At 37.2% G+C, this 27,173-nt stretch overlaps 1 long non-coding RNA gene and 1 pseudogene across 1 annotated transcript in view; both read left to right on the top strand.

The window, feature by feature from the left end:
* LOC106833794 (cytochrome P450 4B1-like) overlaps positions 1–27,173 on the top strand; it is a 93,088-nt pseudogene that overhangs the window by 29,565 nt on the left and 36,350 nt on the right.
* Positions 1–27,173, top strand: part of LOC139045444 (uncharacterized) — a 41,603-nt gene that overhangs the window by 10,326 nt on the left and 4,104 nt on the right. The window lies entirely within an intron of this gene.

The raw sequence follows: 27,173 nt of genomic DNA, 5'->3' as shown, positions 1-27,173 counted from the left end.
CTTGTGATTGGTCTGTTCAAATTGTCTGCCTCTTCTTGAGTGAGCTTTGGGAGATTGTAGGAGTCCAAGAATTTATCCATTTCCTCTAGGTAATCCATTCTGTTGGTGTATAGTTTTTTGTAGTATTCTCTTATAATCTGTTGTATTTCTGCAGAGTCTGTTGTTATTTCTCCTCTTTCATTTCTGATTTTGTTTCTTTGAGCTTTCTCCTTTTTTTTCTTTCTAAGTCTGGCTAGTGGTTTGTCAATTTTATTTATCTTCTCAAAGAACCAGCTCTTTGTTTCATTGATCCTTTCTACCACCTTTTTCGTTTCAATAGTATTTATTTCTGCTCTGATTTTTATTATTTCTCTCCTTCTGCTGACTTTGGGCTTTATTACTTCTTCTTTCTCTAGTTCAGTTAGGTGTAGCTTAAGATTGCTTATTTGGGATTTTTCTTGTTTGTTAAGATATGTCTGTATTGCAATGAATTTTCCTCTTAATACAGTTTTTGCTGTATCCCCTATGAGTTGGTATGGCGTGTTATCATTTTCATTAGTTTCCAGGTATTTTTTGATTTCTTCTTTAATTTCTTCAATGATCCATTGCTTGTTCAGTAGTGTATTGTTTAGTCTCCACATCTTTGTGCCTTTCTCAGCTTTTTCTTGTAATTAATTTCTAGCCTTATAGGATTATGATCAGAGAAGATGCTTGTTATTATTTGAATTTTTTTTAATTTGTAGAGGCTTGCCTTGTTTCCCAACATATGGTCTATCCTTGAGAATGTTCCATGTGCACTTGAGAAGAATGTGTATTCTGCTTTTTTAGGGTGAAGTGATCTATATATTTCTATTAAGTCCAATTGTTTTAGTTTTTCGTTTAGCTCCACTATTTCCTTGTTGATTTTCTGTCTGGATGATCTGTCCATTGATGTGAGTGGGGTGTTGAGGTCCCCTACTATTATTGTGTTGTTTTTAACATCTTCCTTTAGTCTGTTAATAGTTGCTTTATAAACCTTGGTGCTCCTATGTTGGGTGTATAAATATTTATAAGCATTATTTCTTCTTGATTGTGTCCCTTTGATCATTATATATTGTCCTTGTGTGTCTCTCTTTACCTGTCTTATTTTGAAATCCACTTTGTCTGATATAACAATTGCAACACCTGCTTTTTTTCCCTTGCTATTTGCTTGAAGTATTGTCCTCCACCCCTTCCCTCTGAGCCTGTGTTTGTCCTTGGGGCTGAGGTGTGTTTCCTGGAGGCAACAAATTGTTGGATCTTGTTCTTTAATCCATTTTGCCAATCTGTGTCTTTTTATTGGAGAGTTCAATCCGTTTACATTGAGAGTGATTATTGATGCATGTGGACTTAAAGCTGTCAATCTGTTGCTTATTATCTGGCTTTCCTGCTTTTCTCTTCCTGTGTGCTTTATCATACTCATTTGATACTACAATTTCTTATGCTAAGTTTCTTAGATTTTTGCTTATTTATGTTTTGTGTCTCTGTTCTGTTGTTTAGTTTAGTGTCTACCCTGAAGTTTGTATTTAGAATCTCGTGTATAATATAGTCTATTCTCTGGTGGTCTCTTACTTACTTGGCCTAGAGTAATTTAGTCCCTTTGCTCTTCCCCTCCTAAATTATTATTTTCACTTCTTGTTCCAACTTGTGTTATGAGTTTGTAGTTAGAGTGATAAGATCGTCTTTGCTTTGGTAGTTTCCTTACCTTTATCCTAATGCTATAGTTGAATATTTGCTATCCTATTCTGGTTCTATTTATCTGTCTCCCTACTCTGTGGTTTGTGACCCCTGTCTCCCTTTTTTCTTTTTCCAGGTATGAGAGCCTTCTTGAGGATTTCTTGTAGTGGAGGACTTTCAGTTACAAATTCCTTTAACTTTTGTTTGCCTGGAAAAGACTTCATTTCTCCCTCATACCTGAAGGATATTCTTGCTGGATAGAGTATTCTTGGCTGAAGATTTTTATCTTTTAAAGCTTTGAATATGTCACTCCATTCTCTCCTAGCTTGTAAGGTTTCTGCAGAGAAATCTGCTGAAAGTCTGATAAGGGCTCCCTTCTAGGTAATTCTCTTATTTCATGCAGCCCTGAGTATTCTTTCTTTGTCATTCCTTTTTGCCATTTTTACTACTATATGCCTTGCAGTAGGTCTTTTTACATTGACAAATCTAGGAGATCTGAAAGCTTCCTCTACACACATTTCTCCCTCAATCCCTAGATTTGGGAAGTTCTCTTCTATAATTTCTTTAAGCACACTTTCTGCTCCATTTTCCTTTTCTACATTCTCGGGAATTCCTATGATCCTTAAATTCTTTCTCCTCATTGAATCTGCTATCTCTCTAATACTTTCCTCATTCCTTTTAATCCTTAGTTCTCTTCCTTCCTCTGTCTGGAGCATTTCAGCCTGTCTATCTTTAATTATGCTAATTTGCTCTTCTATGGAGTCTACCCGGGCATTCAGGGAATTTGTATTCTGTTTTATCTGGTCCATTGTGTTTTTCATCTCTAGTAATTCTGTTTGATTCTTCTTTATGATTTCAATCTCTTTCGTGAAGTAACTCCAGAACTTGGCTTGTTTCTCTATCTTTCTCTCTACCTCATTGAGTTTTTTGATTATAGCTGCTCTGAACTCATTTTCATTTAGTTTACCTAATTCCAAGTCCTCAGGACTTCATTCTATGTTTTTATTGTTTTCCTTCTCGTCCAGGGCTTTTATAAATTGCTGGATGGTAGAGGAGCAGTTTTTCACATGGTGGTAGAATTAGGTTGCAGTTACCGCCTGTCGCCACTAGATGGGGGTCGAGTGCCGCGTGTTCTGAGCTCGCAGCCTTTGGGCAAGCTGGCGGTGCCCAGTGTGCTCTGCCGGCGCGGGGGTGGGGTGGTTTCTCTCGGCACTGACCTGGATTCGATCAGTTCTGTTCTCTGGTCTCCCGCCCTGCTTTTATGGGGTCCCCGTGCACAGAAGCTTTCCCCCATCAGCGGGTTTCCACTGTACCAGCGGCGGGAGTCCTAGACGATCCCCTGGTCATGCGGCCCCTCCACCGCTCCTTCCTGGACCCGCACGGCAATCCCGTTTTCTAGGGGATGGAGCGATGTTCTCTCTTACCCTGTTCCAGCATCTCCGAGGTGGGCAGTAGGGGCTCCGTCTTCTGTCTTTTGATACTGTAGGTCTCTGAGTCCTGGCATTAGGTTCATTAGCTGAAATTCAGGTGTTTTTTTTTTTTCAGTCCTTTGTTGTACTTTGGAGGGGAGAGAGTCCCGGGTCAGCTCACCCCGCCATTTTGCTCCACCCTTGCTTTACTTTCTTTGCCTTTTTCATGGAATATCTTTTTCCATCCTTTCACTTTCAGTTCGTGAGTGTCTTAGGTCTGAAGTGTGTTTCTGTAAGCAGCATGTACATGGGTCTTGTTTTTTTATTCCACTGGCCACCTTATGCTTTTTTTTTTAGATTTTTAAAATTTTTTTCTTTTCATCCCCAAAGCCTCCTGATACATAGTTGTGTATTTTCAGTTGTGGGTCCTTCTAGTTGTGGCGTGTGGGACGCCGCCTCATCATGGCTTGATGAGCAATGCCATATTCGTGACCAGGATTTGATCTGGTGAATCCCTGGGCTGCTGCAGTGGAGCGAGCAAATTTAACCACTTAGCCACAGGGCCGGCCCCCACCCTGTGCCTTTTGATTGAAGCATTTAGTCCATTGACATTTAAAGTAGCTATTGATAAATATGTATTTATTGCCATTTTGTTACTTTTTTTTCTGGGTGTTTTAGTAGTTCTTCTCTGTTCCTTTCTTCTTCTCTTGCTCTCTTTTCTTGCGGTTTGATGGCTTTCTTTAGTGATATGTTTAACTTCTTTTGTCTTACTTTTTTGTGTACTTATTACAGGTTTCTGATTTGTGATTACCATGAGGATCTTATATAATATTTTATGTATATAACAGTCTATATAGAATTGATAGACTCTTTAGCCTGACCTCTTTCTAAAAGCTCTACTTTTTCACTCCCCTCCTCTCATATTTTATTTTTTGAAATCATATGTAGTCTCTTGTTTAGTGCGTCTATCCATTACCCTCTTATCATTGAAATAGGTGATTTTAGTACATTTTTCTTTTAGCATTCATATTATCTTCACAAGTAGTTGATCTGCTACCTTTACTATATTTTTACCTTTACAAGTGATTTATTGCCTGGGGTTTTTTGGGGGTTTTTTTTTGATAATTTTTTAAATCTCTATTTGTGGTCATTGCTTTCCCACTTGAATAAGTCCCTTCAGCATTTCTGGTAGAACTGGTTTCTTGGTAATAAACTGCTTTTATTTTTGCTTGTCTGGGAAGCTCTTTATCTCTCCTTCTATTCTGAATGACAACCTTGCTGGATAGAGTATTCTTGGCTATAAGTTTTTTCCTTTGAGCACTTTAAATAGTCATGCCACTCTCTTCTCGCCTGCAGGGTTTTGTCTGAGAAGTTGGCTGAAAGCCTTATGGGATTTCCTTTGTATGTCACAGGTGGCCTTTCTCTAGCTGCTTTTAGGATTGTCTCTTTATCTTTAATTTTGGACATTTTAATTATAATGTGTCTTGGTGTGGACCTCTTTGGGCTTATCTTGTTTGCAGCTCTCTGTGTATCCTGTACTTGGATGTCTGTTTCCATCCTTAGGTTAGGAAAATTTTCATCTAATATTTCTTCAAATAAATTTTCTGCCCCTTTGTCTTTCTCTTCTCCTTCTGGGACACCTATAATATGAATGTTAACGTGCTTGATATTGTCCTAGAGTTTCCTTAGATTGTTCTCATTCTGTCTAATTCTTTTTTTTTTTTTCATGTTCAGCTTGGGTGATTTCCTCTAGTCTTTCATCTAGCTTGCTGATCCATTCTTCTGCATCCTCTACTCTGCTATTGAGTCCCTCTAGTGCATTTTTCATTTCCAGCGTTGTAGTCTTGATTTCTGATCGGTTCTTTTTTATATCTTCTAGTTCATTGCTGATGAACTCATTGTGTTCATCCAGTCTTCTCCTAATATCTGTGAGCATCCTTATGAGATTTGGTTTAAACTCTTTGCTGAGTAGTGAGCTTATTTCTGTTTCATTTAATCCTTTTTTCTGGGGTTTCATCCTCTTCCCTTGCTTGGAGTGTATTCCTTTGCCTCCTCATTATGCCTCTTTCTCTGTGCTTATTTCTATGTATTAGCTGAGTCAGCTATGTCTCCTGATCTTGGAGAAGTGGCCTTATGTATGAGACACCTTATGAGGCCCAATAGTGTGCTTCCCTCTCATCACCAGTCCAAATGATCCAGGAATGACCCCTTTGTGGGCTACTTGTGTCCTTCTTCTGTGTCAGGGTTGCTCTTAATGCAGGTACCCAGGGAATCTAGTCTTTCCTTCCCTGGCCAGCTGTTTGTAAGTCTGGTTTGGAGAGCCTCAGCATCATTGGCTACAAAATCTATCAGCACACTCTTTTTGCAGTTTTCCTCTTAATGGGGTTGGTACCCAGTGTAGCTGGTTGCTGGGCTCAAAGGCTTACAGTTGCTGTAGTCCTCAGGCCTACAAGGCTGTTGTCAGTTCTCTTAGGATTGCAGCTGAGTGGGGCTAGGCATGGGAGCACTCAATTGTTTCAGGCTTTGGAAGGTGGGGCTGATCCTTTTTATGCCTATTTGTGAAGCACAGGTCTTCTGCTGCTGATCAGCCTCACCCCCCACAGGACCACACACACTGTCAACACAGTCCTGGTCCATGCACACTTCACAACTCCCTGGAGCACACCCTGATGCCCCACTGCTGAGGCCCCCACCTCTCCACCAGTGCCACCCACAGTTCACCGGGTCCTCCCACAGTCCTTGCCCCACAGAGGTAGACAGACCACCTGCCTCTAAAGGATCAAGGCACCCAGTCAATGCAGGCTGAAAAGTAGCCTGAGAACTTGCTGTTGGGTGGGGCGGGTCCCTGGGGCAGGCTACCTGCCCTGGCTGAACTGGATTAAATCTGTGCTCTAGTGGGTGTGGCCGACCCCTGGGCTAACAAGCCAAGGGAGGAACCTCAATGGAGTCCACTGGGGTCTGTGTCAACATGCCTGAACCTGGTAGAACAATGGCCCCCACCAGTATCTCAGTCTCCAGAGAGGTCCCTCCTCTCGCCAAGATGCCCCAGAGCCCACCAGGTGAGTCTCGGTTCACCAAAGGGCTGTCAGCCTCTTCTCTGGTGACTTTAGGTTGCTGAAATGGTGAGTTTGTGCGTGGGCGCTTTAAGACCCAGGTCCTTTCAGCTTTTGTCTGATAGCTTTTCTGGGAGTATCCTTGCTGTAGTTAATAGCCAGCAAATCCAGACAGTAAGATCCTCATCTCAGTTGTGCTGAGTCTGAAGGATGCTCATAGCAGTATCGGCACCCACTCAGGATCTCACTCCTCCAGAGAGGGCTGCATACCTTAGGGTGGTTCCCGCCTGGTCAGCTGAGAGGTCTGCTGCCCCTGAAGGTGGCATTTTTGCTCTCCAGCAGGAATTTCTGCCTCTTCCACCTTAGTCAGGACTGTCCCTTGTTGCAGGGGTTCTTTTTATCCAGTTTTCAGTTTTCTATCCAGGGTAATTTTTCCAAAAGTAGTTGTAACCTGGTTGTGTTCGTGGGGGGAGATGAGTTCAGAGTCTGCTTATGCCACCATCTTGACAATATCTCTCCTATTTTGGCCATTCTAGTAGATGTGTATTGGTATCTCATTGTTATTGCTTTTAAAATTATTTTGTCATGGTCACATTGGTTTATAACATTGTGTAAATTGCCGGTCAACATTATTACATTTCAGACTTTGTATAGACTGCCTTGTGTTCACCACCAAAAGTCTAGTTTCCATCCGTCACTATACGTATGTGCCCCTTCACTACTTTCACCTTACCCCTACGCTTGGGTTACTTCCAAGTCCTGGCTATTGTGAATAATGCTGCACTGAACATGGGGGTGCATATATCTTATCAAATTAGTGTTTTCATGTTCTTTGGATAAATACACAGAAATGGAATCACTGAATCATATGGAATTTGTATTTTTATTTTTTTGAGAAATCTCTACACTGATTTCCATAGTGGCTCAGGGTTGCATTTTTATGGACAGTGAATGAGGTTTTCCTGTTCTCCACATCCTTTCAACACTTATTTCTTTTCTTTTTAATAATAGCCCTTCTGAAGGTTTGAGGTGCTTTGTCATTGTAGTTTTGATTTGCATTTCCCTAATAATTAGTGATGTTGAATATCTTTTATGTACCTGTTGGCCATCCATATATCTCCTTTGGAAAAATATCTGTTCTTACCATTTCTTTTATTGAGTTGTTCACTTTTTTGTTGCTGATTTTTATGAGTTCTTTATATATTTTGGAAATCAACCCCTTGTCAAATATATGATTTGCAAATATTTGTTCCCAGTTGGTGGGTTGTGTTGTGATTTGTTGAAGGTTTCCTTGGCCATACAGAAACATTTTACCTTGATATAGTCCCATTTGTTTATTTTTTTGTTTCCCTTGACTGAGGAGACTCTGTATTCAAAAAGATACTGCTAAGACCAATTTCAGAGAGCATGCTGCCTATGTTTTGTTCTAGTTTATGGTTTCAGGTCTTACATTCAAGTCTTTGATCCATTTTGAGTTATTTTTTGTATATGATGTAAAAGAATGGTTTGCTTTCATTTTTTGCGTGTGACTGTCTTGTTTTCCCAGCACCATCTATTGAAGAGACTTTCCTTTCTCCATTGTATGTTCTTGGCTCCTTTGTCAAAGATTAACTGCCTTTGGATGTGTGGTTTTATTTATGGACTCTCAATTCTGCTCTGTTGATCTGCTTTTGTGCCAGTACCATGCTAATTTGATTACTGTAGCTTTGTAGTATATTTTGATTCAGGGAGTGTGATACCTCCAGCTTTGTTCTTCTTTCTCAAGGTTTCTTTGACTCCTTGGGGTCTTTTGTTGTTCCATATAAATTCTGGATTCTTTGCTCAATTTCCATGAGAAATGTCATTGGGATTCTGATTGGGATTGCATTGAATCTGTAGATTGCTTTAGGTAATATGGACATTTTAACTATGTTTGTTCTTCCAATCCATGAAAATGGAATATCTTTCCATTTCTTTATGTTTTCTTCAATTTCTTTCAATAATGTCTTATAGTTTTCAGTGTATAGGTCTTTTGCCTCTTTGGTTAGATTTATTCCTAAGTATTTTATTCTTTTTATTGTGATTGTAAATGGGAATGTATTCTTGATTTCTCTTTCTGCTAGTTTGTTATTGGTGTATAGAAATTCAACTGATTTTTTATGTTGGTTTTGTACGCTTCAACTTTCCTGCATTCGTTAATTGTTTCTAATAGTTTTTTTGGTGGATTCTTTTGGGTTTCCTATATATAGAATCATATCGTGTCATCTGCAAGGAGTGGCAGTTTTAATTCCTCCTTTCCAGTTTAGATACCTTTTATTTCTATTCCTTGCCTAAGTTCCATGACCGAAACTTCCATTATCATGTTAAATAAGAGTGTCAAAAGTGGGCAGCCATGTCTTCTTCCTGTTCTTAGAGAAATAGCTTTTAGTTTTTCACTGTTGAGTATTATATTGGCTGTGGGTTTGTCATATATCACCTTTATTGTGTTTAGGTACTTTCCTTTTATACCCCTTTTATTGAAAGTTTTTATCATAAATGGATGTTGGATCTTATCAAATGTTTTCCTTGCATCATTTGAGGTGATCATATGATATTTACTCTTCATTTTGTTAATCTGGTGTATCACATTAATTTCTGGATGTTGAACTATCTCTGCATTATTGGAATAAATCTTACATGATGGTAGTGTATGATTTTTTAAATCTATTCTTGTATTTGATTTGCTAATATTTTGTAGAGGGCTTTCACATCTATGTTTATCACTGATACTGGCCTATAATTTTCCTTTTTTGTGTTGTTATTGTCTGTTTTTCATAAGAGGATAATGTTGGTCTTGTAAAATGAATTAGGAAGCATCTCATCCTCTTCAATTTTTTTGAAGAGTTGAGAAGGATAGGTCTTAAATCTTTGAATGCTTGGTAGAATTCACCAGAGAAGCCATCTCATCCTGGAATTTTGTTTTTTGGAAAGTTTTTGTATATTATTTGAATCTACTTGATATTGGTCTATTCAGATTCTCTATTCCTTCCTGATTCAGTTTGGGGAGGTTGTATTATGAGATTCTATGAATGTATCCATTTCTTCTAGGTTATCCAATTTGTTGATTTATAGCTTTTGTTTTGCATTCTCTTATAGTCTTTTGTATTTCTGTAGTATTTGTTGTAATTTCCCCTCTTTCACTTCTGTTTATTTATTTGAGCATTCTCTCTTTTTTCCTTATTGAGTCTAGCTAAGGTTTTGTCAAATTTTTTGTCTTCTCAAAGAACCAGCTCTTAGTTTCATTGATTCTTTCTATCATTTTTTAAATCTCTATTTCGTTTATTTCTGCTCTGATTTTTATTATTTCCTTCCTTCTACTGACTTTGGGCTTCATTTTCCTTCTTTTTCTCATTCTTTTATGTATGTTGCTAGATTGTTTATTTGACATTATTCTTGTTTCTTGATGTAGGCCTGTATTGCTATAAAGTTCCCTCTTAGTACCACTTTTGCTGCACCCCTTAGGTTTTGGTATGTTGTGTTTTCATTCTCAATTGTCTCCAGGTATTTTTTTTAAATTTCTCCTTTGATTTCTTCATTTCTCTAATAGTTGCTCTGTAGCATGTTTAGTCTCCACATATTTGTGACTTTTCCAGCTTTCTTCTTGTAGTTCATTTTGTTTTGTACCATTGTGGTCAGAAAGGATGCTCGGTATGATTTAAATCTTTTTAAATTTATTGAGGCTTTCTTTCTCAAAGTGTGGTCTGTGTTTGAGAGTGTTCCACGTGCATTTGAGAAGAAGGTGTGTCTGCTGCTTTGGGTGGACTGTTCTACACACATCTATCAAGTCCATCTGACCTAGTGATTCATTTAAGGCCACTGTTCCCTACTTGACTTTCTCTCTGGATGATCTATCCATTGATATTAGTGGGGTACTAAAGTCCCCTACTGTTACTTGTTACTGTCACTTTCTCCCTTTACTTCTGTTAATAGTTGCTTTACATACTTTGGTGTTTCCGTGTTAGGTATTAATATTAGCATTAATAAGTGTTGTGTTCTTGGTGGAACGTCCCTTTTGTCATTACGTAATGTCCTTCTTTGTCTTTTATTATCTTTTCTGGCTTGAAATCTGTTTTCTATGATATAAGTATGGATACATTTGTTTTCTTTTGGTTGACATTTGCTTGGAGTATTGTCTTCCATTCCTTTCATCTTTCCATCCCTCATTTTCCACTGTGAACCTATGTCAGTCTTTAGAGCTGAGATATGTCTCCTGGAGGCAGCAAATTGCTGAGTGTTTTTTTTTTTAATTCAGCCAGCCAGTCTGTGCCTTCTGATTGGTGAATTCAGTCCATTTATATTTACATTTGAGGTGACTATTGATATATGAGGGCTTAATTCTGCCATTTTATCTTTGTTTTCTGGTTGTTCTATATTCCATTGTTTCTTTTACCTTGTATTTATGTTTGCCATTTAAGTTTGGAGGTTTTTTGTGGTGGTTTTCTCAGTTTTATCTTTATAATTTGTGACTCCATTCTGATTCTTTGTTTTGCAGTTACCATGAGGTTTGCAGTTACCAAGATCTCATAAATGAGATAGTCCTTTTTCAGCTGATACCATTTCATCTCCGTTAGCCTATGAAGGGTCTGTCCTTTTCCTCTTCCCCTTCTATGATTTTGTTGTCACAAATTATTCTGTTTTATTATGAATTTGTGACCAGATGGAATTGATGGCATTATTTTAGATACTTTCTTTCCCTTTAGGCTTTTTTTTTTTTTATAATTGTTTACTAGCCAATTCTGATATTGAGTTGCAATTTTCTGATTCTGTCTATTTACCAGGTTGCTGAAAGCTTTGTAAACCTTTGCCTTCTTTTTTCTGGTAGGAGGGCTCCTTTCAACATTTCTTCTAGGGCAGGTCGATTCAGAATGAACTCTCTCAACTTTGTCTGGGAAAACTTTTATTTCTCCTTTATATCTGAAGGATAACTTTGCTTGATAGTGTATTCTTGGATTATTCTTTTTGTCTTTCAATATTTTGAATATTCCATTCTCTCTTAGCCTGGAGGGTTCCTGCTGAGAAATCTGTTGATAGCCTGATGGGAGTTCCTTTGTACGTTATTTTCTTTTCTCTTGCTTCCCTTGGTGTTATTTCTTTGTCATTGACTTTTGATAGTTTTAATATTATATGCCTTGGAGAAGGTCTTTTTGTGTTCAGATAATTAGGAGTTCTATTAGCTTCATGTACTTGGATAGCCAGTGTCTTCCCTAGGTTTGGAAAGTTCTCAGCTATTATATCTTTGAATAAGTTGTCTGCTCCTTTCTCTCTTCTCTTTCTGAGACACTATTATCCCTATGTTACTCTCCTAATTGAGTCAAATGTTTCTCATAGTATTTCTTCATTTTTTTTGAATCTTAGTCCTCTCTCCTCTTTGACCTGTTTCACCTAGATTTCTGTCTTCAAGCTCACTGATTCTCACTTCCATATGGTCTGCTCCTTCTTATTGTTCTCTACTTTATTTTTCATCTTATTAGTTGTTTTCTTCATTTCCAGAATTTCTGTTTGTCTTTTTTTTTAGACTGTCACTCTCTTTGGTGAAGTACTCCTTCTGTTCATTAATTTTTTTGCTGAGTTCTAAATGTGGCTGTCTGAGTTTTCTTGCAACTCATTGAGTCTCTTCATGACAGTTATTTTGAATTCTCTGTCAGTTAGATTGTAATCTTCTGTGACTTTGAGTTTGGTTTCTGGAGTTTTCATTTTCTTTCTGTGCTATTGTGTTACCATAGCACAGTAGTTCTTCATGGTACTTGATGAGTTGATCATCTGCCAGCTCATTTGTGGTAGTAACCACCTTTCTTATTTGGGTACGGCCTTGGTTACTTTGATTCTAAGCTGCTTCTGGTTGTGTTTGAGAGCCTGCACTTTCCACCCTCCACTGCCCCTGCTAGGGAGATCATCAGAGCCTTCCATGTGCTGTTTGTGCCTCTGAGGTTGCTGGTCCCTTGCTGCTTATGATGTTGCTTCAGTCTCAGGTGTCACCACTGAGTTCATCAGGCTGTGAGCATTTCTGCTTCTTTCAGGGTTGCGTGGGTTTCATGTTCTCTCACTGGCTCTCCATGGGCTCAGATGCTGCTGCCCAGTGCAGCACCCATGCTACTGTTCCTGGGATGTTGGGAGTTGCTGGCTGCACCACTGTCAGGGGTGCTGGGTTCATGGATGTTGTTCTTGCTGCCAGTGGCTTAGGTTTACAGGGACGTATCTGAAGCCTCCATTGCTGTGAGAGCCAGTGTTAGAGGTCCTGCCACTGGGGCTGTGTCATGGGTTCTGCTGTGGTTCCTGAAGCCTCAGGTCTCAGGTTTCACGTGCTATTGCAAGGGGGAGCAGATGCTAAGTAGGGAGTGGTTGTCATTGCTGGTGCTTATGCAGCCTCTGATAGGTGGAACAAGCCAGTGTGTTTGAAAATTCAGGTCAGAGCACCCTGCCCCACCCAGGAAAATCCACGTTTTGTATAGTATCCCCAGTGTTGGAAAGAGTGGGAGCAGGGACTGAGCTGTGAGTGCCAGGTCTGCCCCTGCAGCTTCTGTTTGCAGTCAGGTGTGCCTGTGTGAGTACCTGCATTTTGGATGGCTGCTGGCAGGGAGAGGGAGGAGGTTGTTCCCCTAGTTCTACTGCCTCCTGGAGTTCAAGTCCAGCCATCTTCAGACATATAGATGCATGGATGTCTTAGGCGTTCTGTTGTGCCATGTAAGGAATCTTTCATTGGTCAGTGGATGTCCGGTTGGTTGTAAACTTAGAGGGGAAAGACAAAGGGAATAACTCTCCACCATAATGCTGACATCAAAATCATCATTGTGGGGGCCAGCCCCGTGGCCAAGTGGTTAAGTTCGCATGCTCCACTTCAGTGGCCCAGGGTTGCACTGGTTCGGATCCTGGGCATGGACATGGCACTGCTCATCAGGCCATGTTGAGGTGGCATCCCACATGCTACAACTAGAAGGACCCACAACGAAAATAATACAACTATGTACTAGGGGGATTTGGGGAGAAAAAGCAATAAAAAAAATTGACAACAGTTGTTATCTCAGGTGCCAAACTTAGAAAAGAAAAAAAAAAAAGAGGTTGCTGCAGTCATCCAGGCATGAGATGACAGTGGTTTGAAAAAAATTCATCATTGCTTTTAATTACATCACCCTCATGACATATAATGTGGAGCATCTTTTCATATGCTTATTTGCTATCTGTATATCTTCCTTGGTGAGGTGTCTGTTGAAGTCTGGTACAGTTTTTAATCTGGTTGTGTTTTTTTCTTATTGTTGAATTTTAAGACTTCTTTGTATATTTTGGATAACAGTCCTTTATCAGAAGTTTCTTTTGCAAATATTTTCTCCCAATATGGAGCTTGTCTTTTTATTCTCTTGACTGTGTCTTTTGCTGAGCAGTTTTTAATTTTAATGAAATTCAGCTTATCATTTTTTTTTTTTTTTTGCTCTCTCATGGATTATGCTTTTGGTGTTGTATCTAAAAAGTCATTGCCACACCCAAGGTCACACAGATTTCCTCCTGTTATTTTCTAGGTATTTTACTGTTTTACAGTTTACATTGAGGTCTATGATACATTTGTGCTGGAAAAGGAAAAGACTATCCCTTCTCCATTAAATTGCTTTTGTTCCTTTGTCAGAGATCAGTGGCTGTATTTGTGTAGGTCTATTTTGGGGGCTTCTATTGTGTTCCGTTGATCTATTTGTGTCTTTTTTCACCAATTCCAGACTGTCTCAATGACTGTAGTTTTAGAGTAAGTCTTAAAGTCGGGCAGTCAGCCCTCCAACTTTGTTTTTCTCCTTAAATAGTGTTTTGGCTCTTCTGGGTCTTTTGCCTTTCCACACAAACTTTAGAATCAGTTTATTAATATGCACAGAATAACTTGTTGGATTTTTTTTTCATTGCATTGAATCTCTAAGTCAGGAAGAACATAATATTGACTCTTCCCATCCATGTACATGGAATATCTCTCAATTTATTTAGATCTTTTTTTATTTCTTTCATCAGAGTTTTGTAGTTTCCCTCTTATAGGTCTTGTACATATTTTAGTAGATTTATACCTATGTACTTCTTTTTTGGTGTTAGTGTAAATGATATCACCTTTTTAATTCCGAATTCTAATTATTGATTGGTAGTATATAAGAAAGATTTTGACCTTTGTATATTCACCTTGTATCCTGCAACTTTGCTATATTTGTTTCCTAGTTCCATTTCATCTAGGTTGTGAAATTTGTAGGAATAGAATTGTTCATAATATTTCTTTATTATCTTTTTAATGTTCATAGCATTAGTAGTGATGGCCCCTTTTTATATCTGATGTTATTAATTTTTATCTCTGTCCTTTTTTTCTTAGTTAACTTGGCAAGAGACTTATCAATTTTATTGATCTTTCCAAAGAACTAGCTGTTGGTATCATCGATTTTATCTCTCTTTTTTTGTGAAGAGGATTGGCCCTGAGCAAACATCTGTTGCTAATCTTCCTCTTTTGTTTGGGTAAGATTGTGCCTGAGCTAACATCTGTACCAATCTTTCTCTATTTTGTATATGAGATTTTATCTCTTGACTTACTATTTTCAATTTCATTGCTTTCTGCTCTAATTTTTTAAAGTGTTTTCTTTTCTTTTCCTTACTTCACATTTAATTCATTCTTCTTTTTCTAGTTTCCTAATGTCAAAGCCTAGATTATTGAATTTAGTTCTTTCTTCTTTTCTAATATATTCATTCAATGCTACAAATTTCCCCCTAAGCACTGCTTTCACTGCATTCCACAATTTTTATCAGTTGTATTTTAACCTTTGTTTAGTTCAAAATATTTTGAAAAATTCTCTTGAGACTTCTTTCTTGACCCATGTGGTATATAGAAGTTTACTCTCCAAATATTTTGAAGTTATACAACTATGTTTCTGTTATTGATTTCTGTTTCATTGTGATCTGAGAGCATACTTTGTATGATTTCTGTTACTTTACAACTTTGGGTATGTTTTATGGAATGTGGTCTCTCTTGGTGAATGTTCTGTGTGAACTTTAGAAGAAGGTGTACTGTGCTGTTGTTGGATGAGGTATTCTATAGATGTGGATTAGATCAAGTTGATTGATGATGCTGTTCAACTCAACTATGTCCTTGCTTGTTTTCTCCCTGCTGGGTCACTCTCATATGATGGAAGGGCATTGAAGTTTCCAACTATAAGAGCAGATTCATCTATTTCTCATTATAGTCCTAGTAGTTTCCACCCCACGTATTTTGACACTCTGTTGTTAGACACAGTCACATTAAAGCTTGTTGTCTTCGTGGAAAATTGACCCCTTTATCATAATGTAATGCCCTTCCTTATCCCTAATAATTTTTATTTTTCCATAATCTGTTCTGTGTGAAATTAATATAGTTACTCCAGATTTATTTTGGTTAGGTAGCATGTTATATCTTTCTCTATGCCTTTACTTTTTAAACATTTTTTTGGTGAGGAAGATTGGCTCTGAGCTAACATCTGTTGCCAACCCTCCTCTTTTTGCTTGAGGAAGATTGTCACTGAGCTAGCAACTGTGCCAGTTTTCTGCTGCTTTATATATGAGAAGCCACCACAGTGTAGCTTGATGAGGAGTGTGTAGGTCTGCTCCTGGAATCCTAACCCACACACACTGGGCCGCCAAAGTAGAGCATGTGAAATTAATCATTACACTACTGGGCTGGCTCTTATCCCTGTACTTTTAATCTATATGTATCTTTATATTTAAAGTGGGTTTATTGTAGAAAATATATTGTTGGGTCTTGTGTTTTTATCCACTCTGACAGTCTCTCTCTTTTAATTGGTGCATTAAACCATTGATGTTTAAAGTGATTGTTAATATAGTTGGATTAATAGCTACCATATTTGGAATACTTGCCATTTGTTTCTTTGTAAAAAATATCTTCCAGTCTTTTTTTCCTTCTCTGGTTTTAATGGAGCATTTTATATAATTTCACTTTTATCCTTTCTTAGCATATAAATTACGCTTATTTTTAGCCCATGAGTTTGCAATATATATTTACAACTAATCCAAGTTCATTTTCAAATAATACTTACAAGTACCTTATAACAGAGTATTCCCAATTCCCAATTATTCTCCTATCCCTTATAAAATTGTTGTCATTTATTTCACTTATCAATAACCTATAATCACTAGACACATTGTTGTTATTATTATTGTGAACAAAGTGGTATCTGTTAGATCCTTTAAAAATAGGAAAAATAAAAGATTTTATTTTGCCTTCATTTATTCCTTCTTTAAGGCTCTTCTTTCCTTTGTGTAGATCTAAGCTTTTGACCTATATCATTTTTCTTCTTTCTAAAGAACTTCTTTTACTATTTCTTGTAAAGCCAGTCTAATGATACAAATTCTCTATTTTTGTTTGTCTAAGAAAGTCTTTATTTCTCCTTCACCTTTAAGGGTAATTTTGCAGAATTCCAAGTTGGTGAGTTTTTCTGTCAATACTTCAGGTGTTTTACTACACTCTCTTCTTGTTTGCCAGGTCTTTGGAGAGATGCTCAAAGTAATTCTTATCCTTCCTCCTGTAAATGTAAGGCATTTTCTTCCTGTAAACATGACATTCCTGTAACTTTCAAGATTTTCTTTTTGTCTGTGATCTTCTGCACTTTGAATATGATGTGTATATGTGTATATGAATATGATGTTTATAGGTGTAGATTTTTTCCTGCTTGGTATTCTTTGAGGTTTCTGGATCTGTGGTTTAGTGTCTATCATTAATTTTGGAAAGTTCTCAGTCATTTATTGTTTCAAATATTTCTTGTGTTCCTTTCTCTCTTTCTTCTCCGTGGTCCTTTATTTTTATCTTCCTGGTGGGAGTAGTTCCTTAATGACGTTCTCTATTTCTTATGGAAATTAGCTTAAGTTTTCTATCTCTACTGGTGTCCATTTTGGTACACTGTATTTTCCATTTCATCTAGGTCTTAAAATTTATTTGATTAGAAGCTGATAGTCTCTGGATTTTTAAAAGAATTTCCCAGGATCAATAGTTATTTTCCCCTTGTCATTTCTTACTTTTATATTTGTGCTTTCTTCCTTTTTTTCTGATAAAGTGTACTAGTATATCTGTTATGGATTTTTTTTAAAGAGCCAGTATTTTGATTTCTTAATTTGTTTTACTGTTTTCCTGTTCTTTACCTTATTAATTTTTCTATTTTCTTTATTATTTACTTCCTTCTACTCTCATTTGGTTTACTTTCTTCTTCTTTACTAGTTTTTTAGTTAGGATTTAATGTACTTATTTTCATTCTTATTGATTTTTTTTTTTTGCTTTGTTAATTTATTTGGGTGTGAGTGGTGTGTGTGACTTTTTAAGTTTTTTATTTTTATAGTTGTGGTAGAATACACATAATGTAAAATTTACCATCGTAACCACTTTTAAATGTAAAGTTCAGTGGTATTAAATACGTTCACATTGTTCTGCATTCATCACCACCATCCATCCCCATAATTCTCTTCATCTTATAAAACTGAAATTCTATACCTATTAAACAATAACTCTCCATTCTCCCTTCCACTCAATCCCCGGCAACAACCATTATACTTTCTGTCTTTATGATTTTGACTATTCTAAGTACCTCATATAAGTGGCATCATATGGCGTTTGTCTTTCTGTGACTGGTGTTTTCATTTAGCCTGTCCCCAAGGTTCATCTGTGTTGTAACATACATCAGAATTTCCTTTCTTTTTAAGGCTGAAAATATTACATTGTATGTATATACCACATTTTGTTTATCCGTTCACCCATTGATGGATAATTGAGTTTGCTTCCATATCTTAGCTATTGAGAATAATGCTGATGTGAACATGGGCAGACAAATATCTCTTTGAGACTCTACTGTCAGTCCTTTTGTGTATATACCCAGAAGTAAAATTGCTGGATCATATGATAATTCTATTTTTAATTTGTTGAGGAACTGCCATACTGTTTTTCATAGACTGTACTAGTTTTCACTTTCACCAATGGTGCACGTGTTCTAATTTCTCCACATCCTTGTCAACACTTCCTAGAGGGTGTGAGGTGGTATCTCATTGTAATTTTTACTTGCATTTCCCTAGTGATCATTGATGTTGAACATCTTTTCATGTGCTTATTGGCCATTTGCATTATCTTCTTTGGAGAAATGTCTATTCAATTCCTTGGCTTCTTTGTGAATAGGGTTGTTTGGTTTTTGTTGTTGAGTTTTAGAAGTTTTCTATATATTCTGGATATTAATCCATTACCAGATATACGATTTGCATATATTTTATTTCATTCTGTGGGTTGCCTTTTTACTCAGTTGCTACTATCTTTTCATGCACAAAAATTTTTAATTTTCATGAAATCTGATTTTCTATTTTTTTTTTTTTTGTTACCTGTGCCTTATGTCTCATATACAAGAAATTCTGGCCAAATTCACTATTGTGAAGGTCTTGTCCTATGTTTTCTTCTAAGATTTTTTTTCATATTTATTGAGGTCATAATGATTTATACCATTGTGTAATCTCAGGTGTACATTATTATTATCAGTTTCTGTTTAGACTGCATCATACTTACCACCAATAGTATAAATTTTATCAATCACCATACATATGTACACCCTTAACTCTTTCCCCCACCTCCAGCCCCCTTCCCCTCTGATAACCATTAATCTGTTCTATTTACCCATAAATTTGTTTATCGTCTATATATGAGTGAAATCATATGGTGTTTGTCTTTGTCTGGCTCGTTTTGCTTAACATCATACCCTCAAGGTCGACCATGTAGTTGCAAATGGAACAATTATGACTTTTTTATGATTGAGTAGTGCTCTATTTTATATATATACACCATATCTTCTTTATCCATTCATCTGTTAATGGGTATTTAGACTGCTTCCAAGATTTGCTATCATGAATAATGGGGTGATGAACATATCTTTTCGAATTCTTGTTTTCATATCCTTTGGATAAATACACAGAAGTACAATAGCTGGATAATATGGTATTTCTATTTTTAACATCTTGAGAAATCTCCACACTGTTTTCCATTGTGGCTACACCAGTTTGCATACCCACAAGCAGTGTATGAGAGTTTCCTTATCTCCACATCCTCTCCAACATTTGTTATATTTTTATCTTGGTAAGCATAGCCATTCCGACTGGTGTAAGGTGATATCTCACTGTAGTTTTGATTTGCATTTCCCTAATAATTAGTGATGTTGAACATCTTTTCATGTGCCTGTTGGCCATCTGTATATCTTCCTTGGAAAAATGTCTGCTCACATCCTCTGCCCGTTTTTAAATCTGATTGTTTGTTTCTGGTTGAGTTGTATGAGCTCTTTATGTATTTTGGAAATTACCCCTTATCAGATATATGATTTGCAAATATTTTCTCCTAGTTGGTGGGTGTATTTTTGTTTCCTTCATGTTTCCAGTGCCTTGCAGAAGCTTTTTAGTCTGATGCAGTCCCATTTGTTTATTTTTTCTTTTATTTCCCTTGCCTGAGGAGTCATGATATTTGAAAAGCTGCTACTAAGACCAAAATCAAAGAGTATACAGCCTATATTTTCTTCTAGGACTTTTATGGTTTCCTGTCTTACATTCAAGTGTTTAATTCACTTTGAGTTAATTTTCATGTATGGTCTAACATAGTGGTCTACTTTCATTCTTTTGCGTGTTGGCTGTCAGCTTTCCCAAAACAGTTTATTGAAGAGACTTTCCTTTCTCCATTGTATGTTCTGGGCTCCTTTGTCGACGATTAGCTGTCCATAGATGTGTGGTTTTATTTCTGGTCTTTCAATTCTGTTCCATTGATCTGTTTGTCTATTTTTGTGCCAGTACTGTGCTGTTTTGATTACTATAGCTTTGTAGTATATTCTGAAGTCAGGGATTGTGATGCCTCCAGCTTTGTTCTTTTTTCTCAGGATTGCTTTTGTTGTTTAGGGTCTTTTGTTGTCCATATAAATTTTAGGATTCTTTGTTCTATTTCTGTGAAGATTGTCATTGGGATTCTCATTGGGATTGCATTGAATCTATAGATCGCTTTAGGTAAAATGGACATTTTAACTATGTTTATTCTTCCAATCCATGTGCATGGAGTATCTTTCCATTTCTTTATGTTTTCTTCAATTTCCTTCAATAATGTTTTGTAGTTTTCAGTGTATAGGTTTTTCACCTCTTTGGTTACATTTATTCCTAGATATTTTATTCTTTTTGTTGTGATTGTAAATGGGATTGTATTCTTGAGTTCTCTTTCTGTTAGTTCATTATTACAGTACAGAAATTCAACTGATTTTTGTAAGTTGATTTTGTACCCTGCAACATTGCTGTAGTTGTTGATTACTTCTAGTAGTTTTCTGATAGACTCTTCAGGGTTTTCCACATATAAAATCATGTCATCTGCAAACAGTGAGAGTTTCACTTCATTGCCTATTTGGATTTCTTTTATTTATTTTTCTTTCCTAATTGCTCCGGTCAAAACCTCAAGTACTATGTAGAATAAGAGTCGTGAGAGTGGGCACCCTTGTCTTCTTCCTGGTCTTACAGGGATGACTTTCAGGTTTTCCCTGTTGAGAATGATGTTGGCTGTTGGTTTGTCATATATGGCCTTTATTATGTTGAAGTTATTTCCTTCTATACAAATTTTATTGAGTTTTTATCATAAATGAATGTTGGATCTTGTCAAATGCTTTCTCCGCATCTACTGAGATGATCATGTGGTATTTATTCCTCATTTTGTTGATGTGGTGTATCACATTGATTGATTTGCAGATGGTGAACCATCCCTTTGTGCCTGTTATAAATCCCACTTGATCATGGTGCATGATCCTTTTAACATGTTGCTGTATTTAGTTTGCCAGTGTTGTGTTGAGGATTTTTGCCTCTATGTTCCTCAGCAATATTGGCCTGTAATTTTCCTTCATTGTGTTGTCCTTGTCTGGCTTTTGGGTCAGAGTGATGTTGGCCACATAAAGTGTGTTAGTAAGTGTTCTAGCAACTTCAACTTTTTGGAATAGTTTGAGAAGGATAGGTATGAAATCTTTGAATGTTTGGTAGAATTCTTCAACGAAGCCATCTGGTCCTGGACTTTTATTTTGGTGGATGTTTTGGATTACTGTTTCAATCTCTTACTTGTTATTGCTCCATTCAGCTTCTCTATTTCTTCTTCTTTCAGTTTTGGGTGGTGTATGAGTCTAAGAGTTTATCTAATTCTTCTAGATTGTCCAGTTTGTTGAAATACATTTTTTCATAGTATTCTCTTATAATCCTTTGTATTTCCATGATATTCATTCTAATTTGTCCTCTTTAATTTCTGATTTTATTTATTTCAGCTGTCTATCTTTTTTTCTTAGTGAGTCTGGCTAAGGGTTTGTAAATTTTGTTCTTCTCAAAGAACCAGCTCTTTGTTTCATTTATACTGTTTTTTTGTTTTTATTTGATTTATTTCTGCTCTAATTTTTAATATTTCTCTCCTTCGGCCTACTTTGGGCTTTGTTTGTTTTTCTTTTTATAATTCTGTCAGCTGTAGCTTAAGATTGCTTACTTGAGATTTTTCTTGTTTGTTCAGATGGGTCTGTATTGCTATGAATTTCCTTCTTGGGACTGCTTTTCCTGCATTACATATGAGTTGGTAAGGTGTATTGTCATTCTCATTTGTCTCCACATATTTTTTTATTTCTCCTTTAATTTCTTCAATGATCCATTGGTTGTTCAGTAGCATGTTGTTTAGGCTCCATGTATTTGTCACTTTCACAGCTTTATTTTTTTTCAGTTGATTTTTAGTTTCATAGCATTATAGTCAGAAAAGATGCTTGATATGATTTCAATCTTCTTAAATTTATTGAGGCTTGCCTTGTTTCCCAACATTTGGTCTATCTTTGAGAATGTTCCATGTGCACTTGAAAAGAATGTGTATTCTGCTGTTTTTGTATGGAGTGTTCTACATATATCTTTTAAGTCCATCTGGTCTAGTTTTCATTAAAATCCACTATTTCCTTGTTGACTTTCTGTCTGGATGACCTATCCAATGACGTAAGTGGGATATTAAGGTTCCTTACTTTTATTGTTCTGTCATTAATATCTTCTTTTAGGTTTGTTAATAGTTGCTTTATGTGCTTTGGTGCTCCTCTGTTGGGTGCATATATATTTATATGTGCTATGTATTCCTGGTGGAGTGCCCCATTTATTATATCCTGCCTCTCTGTCTGTCACTGCCTGTTTTACCTTGAAGTCTACTTTATCTGATATAAGTGTGGCAACACCTGCTTTCTTTTGTTTGACATTAGCTTAGAGTATCATCCTCCATCCCTTCACTCTGAGCTCTTTGTTTTTAGAGCTGAAATGTGTTTTCTGGAGGCAGCATATTGTTGGGACTTGTTTTTTAATCCATCCAGCCATTCTGTGTCTTTTGACTGGAGAATTCCATCCATTTACATTTTGAGTGATTATTGATGTATGAGTGCTTAATGTTGCCATTTTATCACTCATTTCCTGGTTGTTCTGTATTTCCCTTGTTTCTCATCCCATGTATTTCAGACTACCAATTCAGTTTTGCAGTTCTCTATGATAGTTTTCTCTTTATTTTTCATTTTTGTCTCTTTTTTGATTATTTGTTTAGTGGTTATCATGATGTTTGTATAAAAAAATCCCATGGATGAGATAGTCATTTTTCTGATAGCCTATTTCCTTAAACTAAGCCAATTCCCTTTCTTTCCTCTTCCCCTTCTAAGTTATTGTTGTCACAACTTATTCCATCTTGTGTTGTGAGTTTGTGGTTAAAATGAGGTGATTATATGTATTTTTTATGTTTTCCTTCCCTTTATCTTTAATGTTATAATTAAATGTTTGCTAACCTGTTCTGATAGAGAGCTGCAATTTTCTGATTTAGTCTGCCTATATATCTCCTTGCTCAAATCTTTGTACACCCTTTCTTTTTACAAGTATGAGGACCTTCTTGAGCATTTCTTATAGTGGGTGGGGGGGGTCTTATGGTGATGAACTCCCTGAGCTTTTGTTTATCTGCAGAAGGTTTTATTTCTCCATCATATCTGAAGGATATTTTTGCTGTACAGAGTATTCTTGGCTGAATATTTTTGTCTTTCAGAATCTTGAATATATCATTCCTCTCTCTCCTAGTCTCTAAGTTTTCTGCTGAGAAGTCTACTGAAAGTGTGCTGGTGCTTCCTTTGTAAGGTATTTTCTTCTACCTTACCGCCCTGGATATTTTTTCTTTGTCATTGACTTTTACCAGGTTACTACTATATGCCTTGGAGAAGGTCTTTATACATTAATATAATTCAGAGTTATATTAGCTTCTTTTACTTGTATTTCCAGCTCTTTCCCGAGGTTTAAGAATTTCTCAGCTATTATTTCTTTGAACAAGCTGTGTGCTCCTTTCAACTGCCATCTCCCACTTGAATACCTATAATCCTTATATTGCATTTCCTAATTGAGTTGGATATTTCTCGGAGAATTTCTTCATTTCTTTTTAGTCTTAATTCTCTCTCCTCCTTCATCTGAAGCATTTCTATATTTGTGTTCTCCAAAGTGCTATTTCTGTCCTCCACAATATCAGCTCTGCTATCCAGGGAGTTCTTTTTTTTTTTTTTTTTTACTTCATCTGTTGTGTTTTTCGTCTCCAACATTTCTGATTGGTTCTTCTTTGTAGTTGCAATCTCTTTTGTGAAGAATTCTCTCTGCTCATTAGTTTTGTCCCTGATTTCATTGAACTGTCTGTCTGTATTTTCTTGTAATTCATTGAGTTTTTTATGATATCTATTTTTAATTCTCTGTCATTTAGATTATAAATTTCTGTGCCTTCAGAATTGATTTCTGGGTGCTCATCATTTTCCTTTTGTCTGGAGTATTAATAGATTTCTTCACACTATTTGATGGCATGGATTTGTGTCTTAATATTTTAATAGTATCTGTTTGCAGCTTCCACCTGGTGCAAATGTGGGGAAGTTAAGAGCTGTGTATTCTGAGCCTGAGGCAACCCCTTGCATCTGTGCCTGTCTTTTAGAATCTATGCTGATAGTGCCTGTCTGTGATTGCCAGTTCTCTTGCTCACAGCTGCTGCTTTTCTAACCCATGCATGAATGCTCTGGCCTATTGACTGAGCTGGAGTGCCAGGTGGGGGTAGGGGCACTTTCTTTCACCTGTGTGATCCTGGGAGCATTCTTGCTCTGCTCTTGCTATCTCGTCTCCTCAGGTGCTAGCTTGATGAAGATATCTGCACAATGTCGACTTCTGTGTGGGGCTTTCCCATGGGCTGTGAGGGAACTTGGAGAGTGAAACTGTCCCTGCAGAGAGCTACCCCTCCCCCTCTTTTCTTAGAGCGACAGGCAGTCTCACACCTTGGGTCACTGCCATTGGGGGAGGGAGAGGAGATCCCCTTATCTCCTTCCATTTCCTCTGGGGGGGCGTCAAACACCTCCACCTTCAGATGTATGGCTGCGTGAGTCTCTCAGATGTCTTTTGTATTGTGTGAATGTCTTCTGTTGGTTTATGACTATCTTTTTCATAGTATCTTGGAGGGGAGAGACAAAGGGAAGAACTCACTCTGCCATGATGCTGACATTAGGATCTAATTAGATATTTTCTCTTGATTAGGATGGATGTATACACAACTCAAATATTGACATTTGTCATTCTTTTTTGGACTATGTACAATGTGATAACAATAAATAAATCTTTTCCAGGTGAGAAAGCAAAGTGCAGAGGATCTGTTAACTACCATTGATTGTAATGAGAGAAATGGTAATAATAGTATGGAGAATAAATTATTTTTATTCTGTAATGTAGCCTTGTAGTTACAGTTAATGAAATTTTCATATAGCATTCTGAGAATATATAAATCTTTTGGACAGATAATAAAACCATGCTGCAAAGAGCAATTTCTGGAAAAGGTGGAAAGTTGTTCAACATCTCCATTTGGCTCCTTTCTAGCCCATTTCTGCATTGAGTTAAAATTCCCCTCTTCTTTTTGTAGCAGGGTTGAGGTGGACAGCATCATTTTTCTTAAATATGCAAAGTGCCAGGCTAAGCAGAATTATTCTTTTTATTCTGGATGTGAGGAGGAAAGAGTCCAAAATTAAAATTTCACATTAACTAATGGCTGAATCCTGTATTTAAAATAAGTTATTAGGAAAGCAAACATAAATACAATAAAGCAAATAGACAAAATACATGCAGTCATTTTAGTGAACCCACCTGACCAGCTAGCATGCAAATAAAAACTTTATTCTTCTTCTACTGGCGCTTCACACTTGCTGTGTGGGGCAAGTTCTTTTCATCTCCTGTGTGTAATCTTAAATTAATCTCATAGAGTTCTCATCCATTTAAGTCACAAGAGCAGTCTCATTTCAGTAATTAAGTGTCTGGCCCAGTGTCATAATAAAAACGTCAAATTATCATCTACTTGGAGCATCTCCCCCGATCCAGCTCAGTACTTCTTTGGGTCTGGAAGCCACTGATGTGTGAGGGGTTGGGGTTGGCTTCTTCTTACTCTCCAGCTCCTCCCATTCCCACTAGCTGCTGTTTCTGAGCCTTCTAAAACTGGTCCCAGGATGGAAAGTAGATAAGGAGAAAGGAGCTGCTGCTGTTGTGATCTTGCTCTCTGACCTTGGTGGATAGTCACTTCTTTCTTTTACTCTTGATGGGAGCGTCTGTGTGTTTCTTGGAGATTCCCTCACTGGGACTTTGCAATGGTGATTCATGGGGCAAGAGAATTCTTGTCCTAGGTCCAAGTTCCTTTCAAGCTGCTTTTGCAGCTCTCTGTCCTGTGGTTTCATTGGCTCACATAACACACTGGAACATTCCTGCCTTTCCCTGCTGCTCACCCCGTCCCTCTGTCTATTCTCAGTCACAGGCTTACTATCAATCCTATGATCCCCAAACTTCAAAGTGCACGTGTCAGATCATCTAAGTGACCCTTCTGAAGACCCCTTGGCTTAGCATGGTGAGGAACACCCTCCTCCATTCCTCACCTTACTCTGGCATTCCTTTAATTTTTGTTAAATGATTTATTTTTCTCAAAACTCTTAAGCCTCCTCTTTTTAATCCTTAGCCATTGGTTACACATTCTTGATTTATATGATGAGCTAAAGTTTGCAAAGCTGGTTTTCAGAAATATCCTTAGCAAATCCTTTTCCATTACTTTAGCACTAACCTCACTTTATAATAAGGATATTTGGCACCTGTTTGGCACCTGGGAATTGAGCTGGCTAATATGCTCATGTCATCTAGTGGGAGCCACATGACTTGTAGCCAATGTCTATGAGGAAGGACTCAGTCCTGAGAGAAACCAAATCTTAGAGCCAATTCCTGGAAGAACAATTGCTTAAAGCCTGTTCTCTGAAAGGTGATACACCAATTGAAAATTTCACATATTGTGGATTCAGGAAAAAAACATTTCTAGTAGCTACTTACATAGTTTGTGAAAATTACTATTTCATGGGATGATTCCAGCACCATTGGAGGATTTTCACAGCAGCTACTCTGGAGTGAACTCACCCAGCTCAACAGGTGTTTCAAGTGTGCTTTAGATTTTACACACCAGGAAGCTTTCAAAGCCATGTGTCATACATGGAATAGTGGATCTTCTCTCAAAAGCAGTTGATTGTCCTCATTGTTATGCTTTTTTGCCAATGTTGGACCGTGTAGACTCTGGGACTATAGTATTAGATCCCATGTCATATAAAGAAACTTGCCAACTGGAAAAGTTGTCATGGTTATGTAAATATTAATATGCAGTCCAAATTTTATTGGGATAGATGCAAAAATAGGGAAGAAACATATAGGTGTGAAGTTTTCTTCCAATGGCTACTGTAAACTTCCTTGTATATGGCTGAACAGCTAGACAAAGAAGGGGCTGCAAATTCCAACACACACAAACATTACTGAGTCAGTGAGTGGTAGATCAGAGAATTAAGGAGAAAAGGGCCTGAGCTGGACTGTGAATGTGGGAAGAGAGAAAACCACCCGTTAAGGTTACTGATAGTTGAGCAAAGCAACCATCTGAAGTTTAATTTTGTGAAAGATTCTAAGTTTGAAGAGTCAT

This window comes from Equus asinus, chromosome 5, assembly GCF_041296235.1.
Source record: "Equus asinus isolate D_3611 breed Donkey chromosome 5, EquAss-T2T_v2, whole genome shotgun sequence".
Lineage (NCBI taxonomy): Eukaryota > Metazoa > Chordata > Mammalia > Perissodactyla > Equidae > Equus > Equus asinus.
The sequence above is the reverse complement of the archived record's forward strand: the minus strand, read 5'-3'. Positions and strand labels throughout refer to the sequence as shown.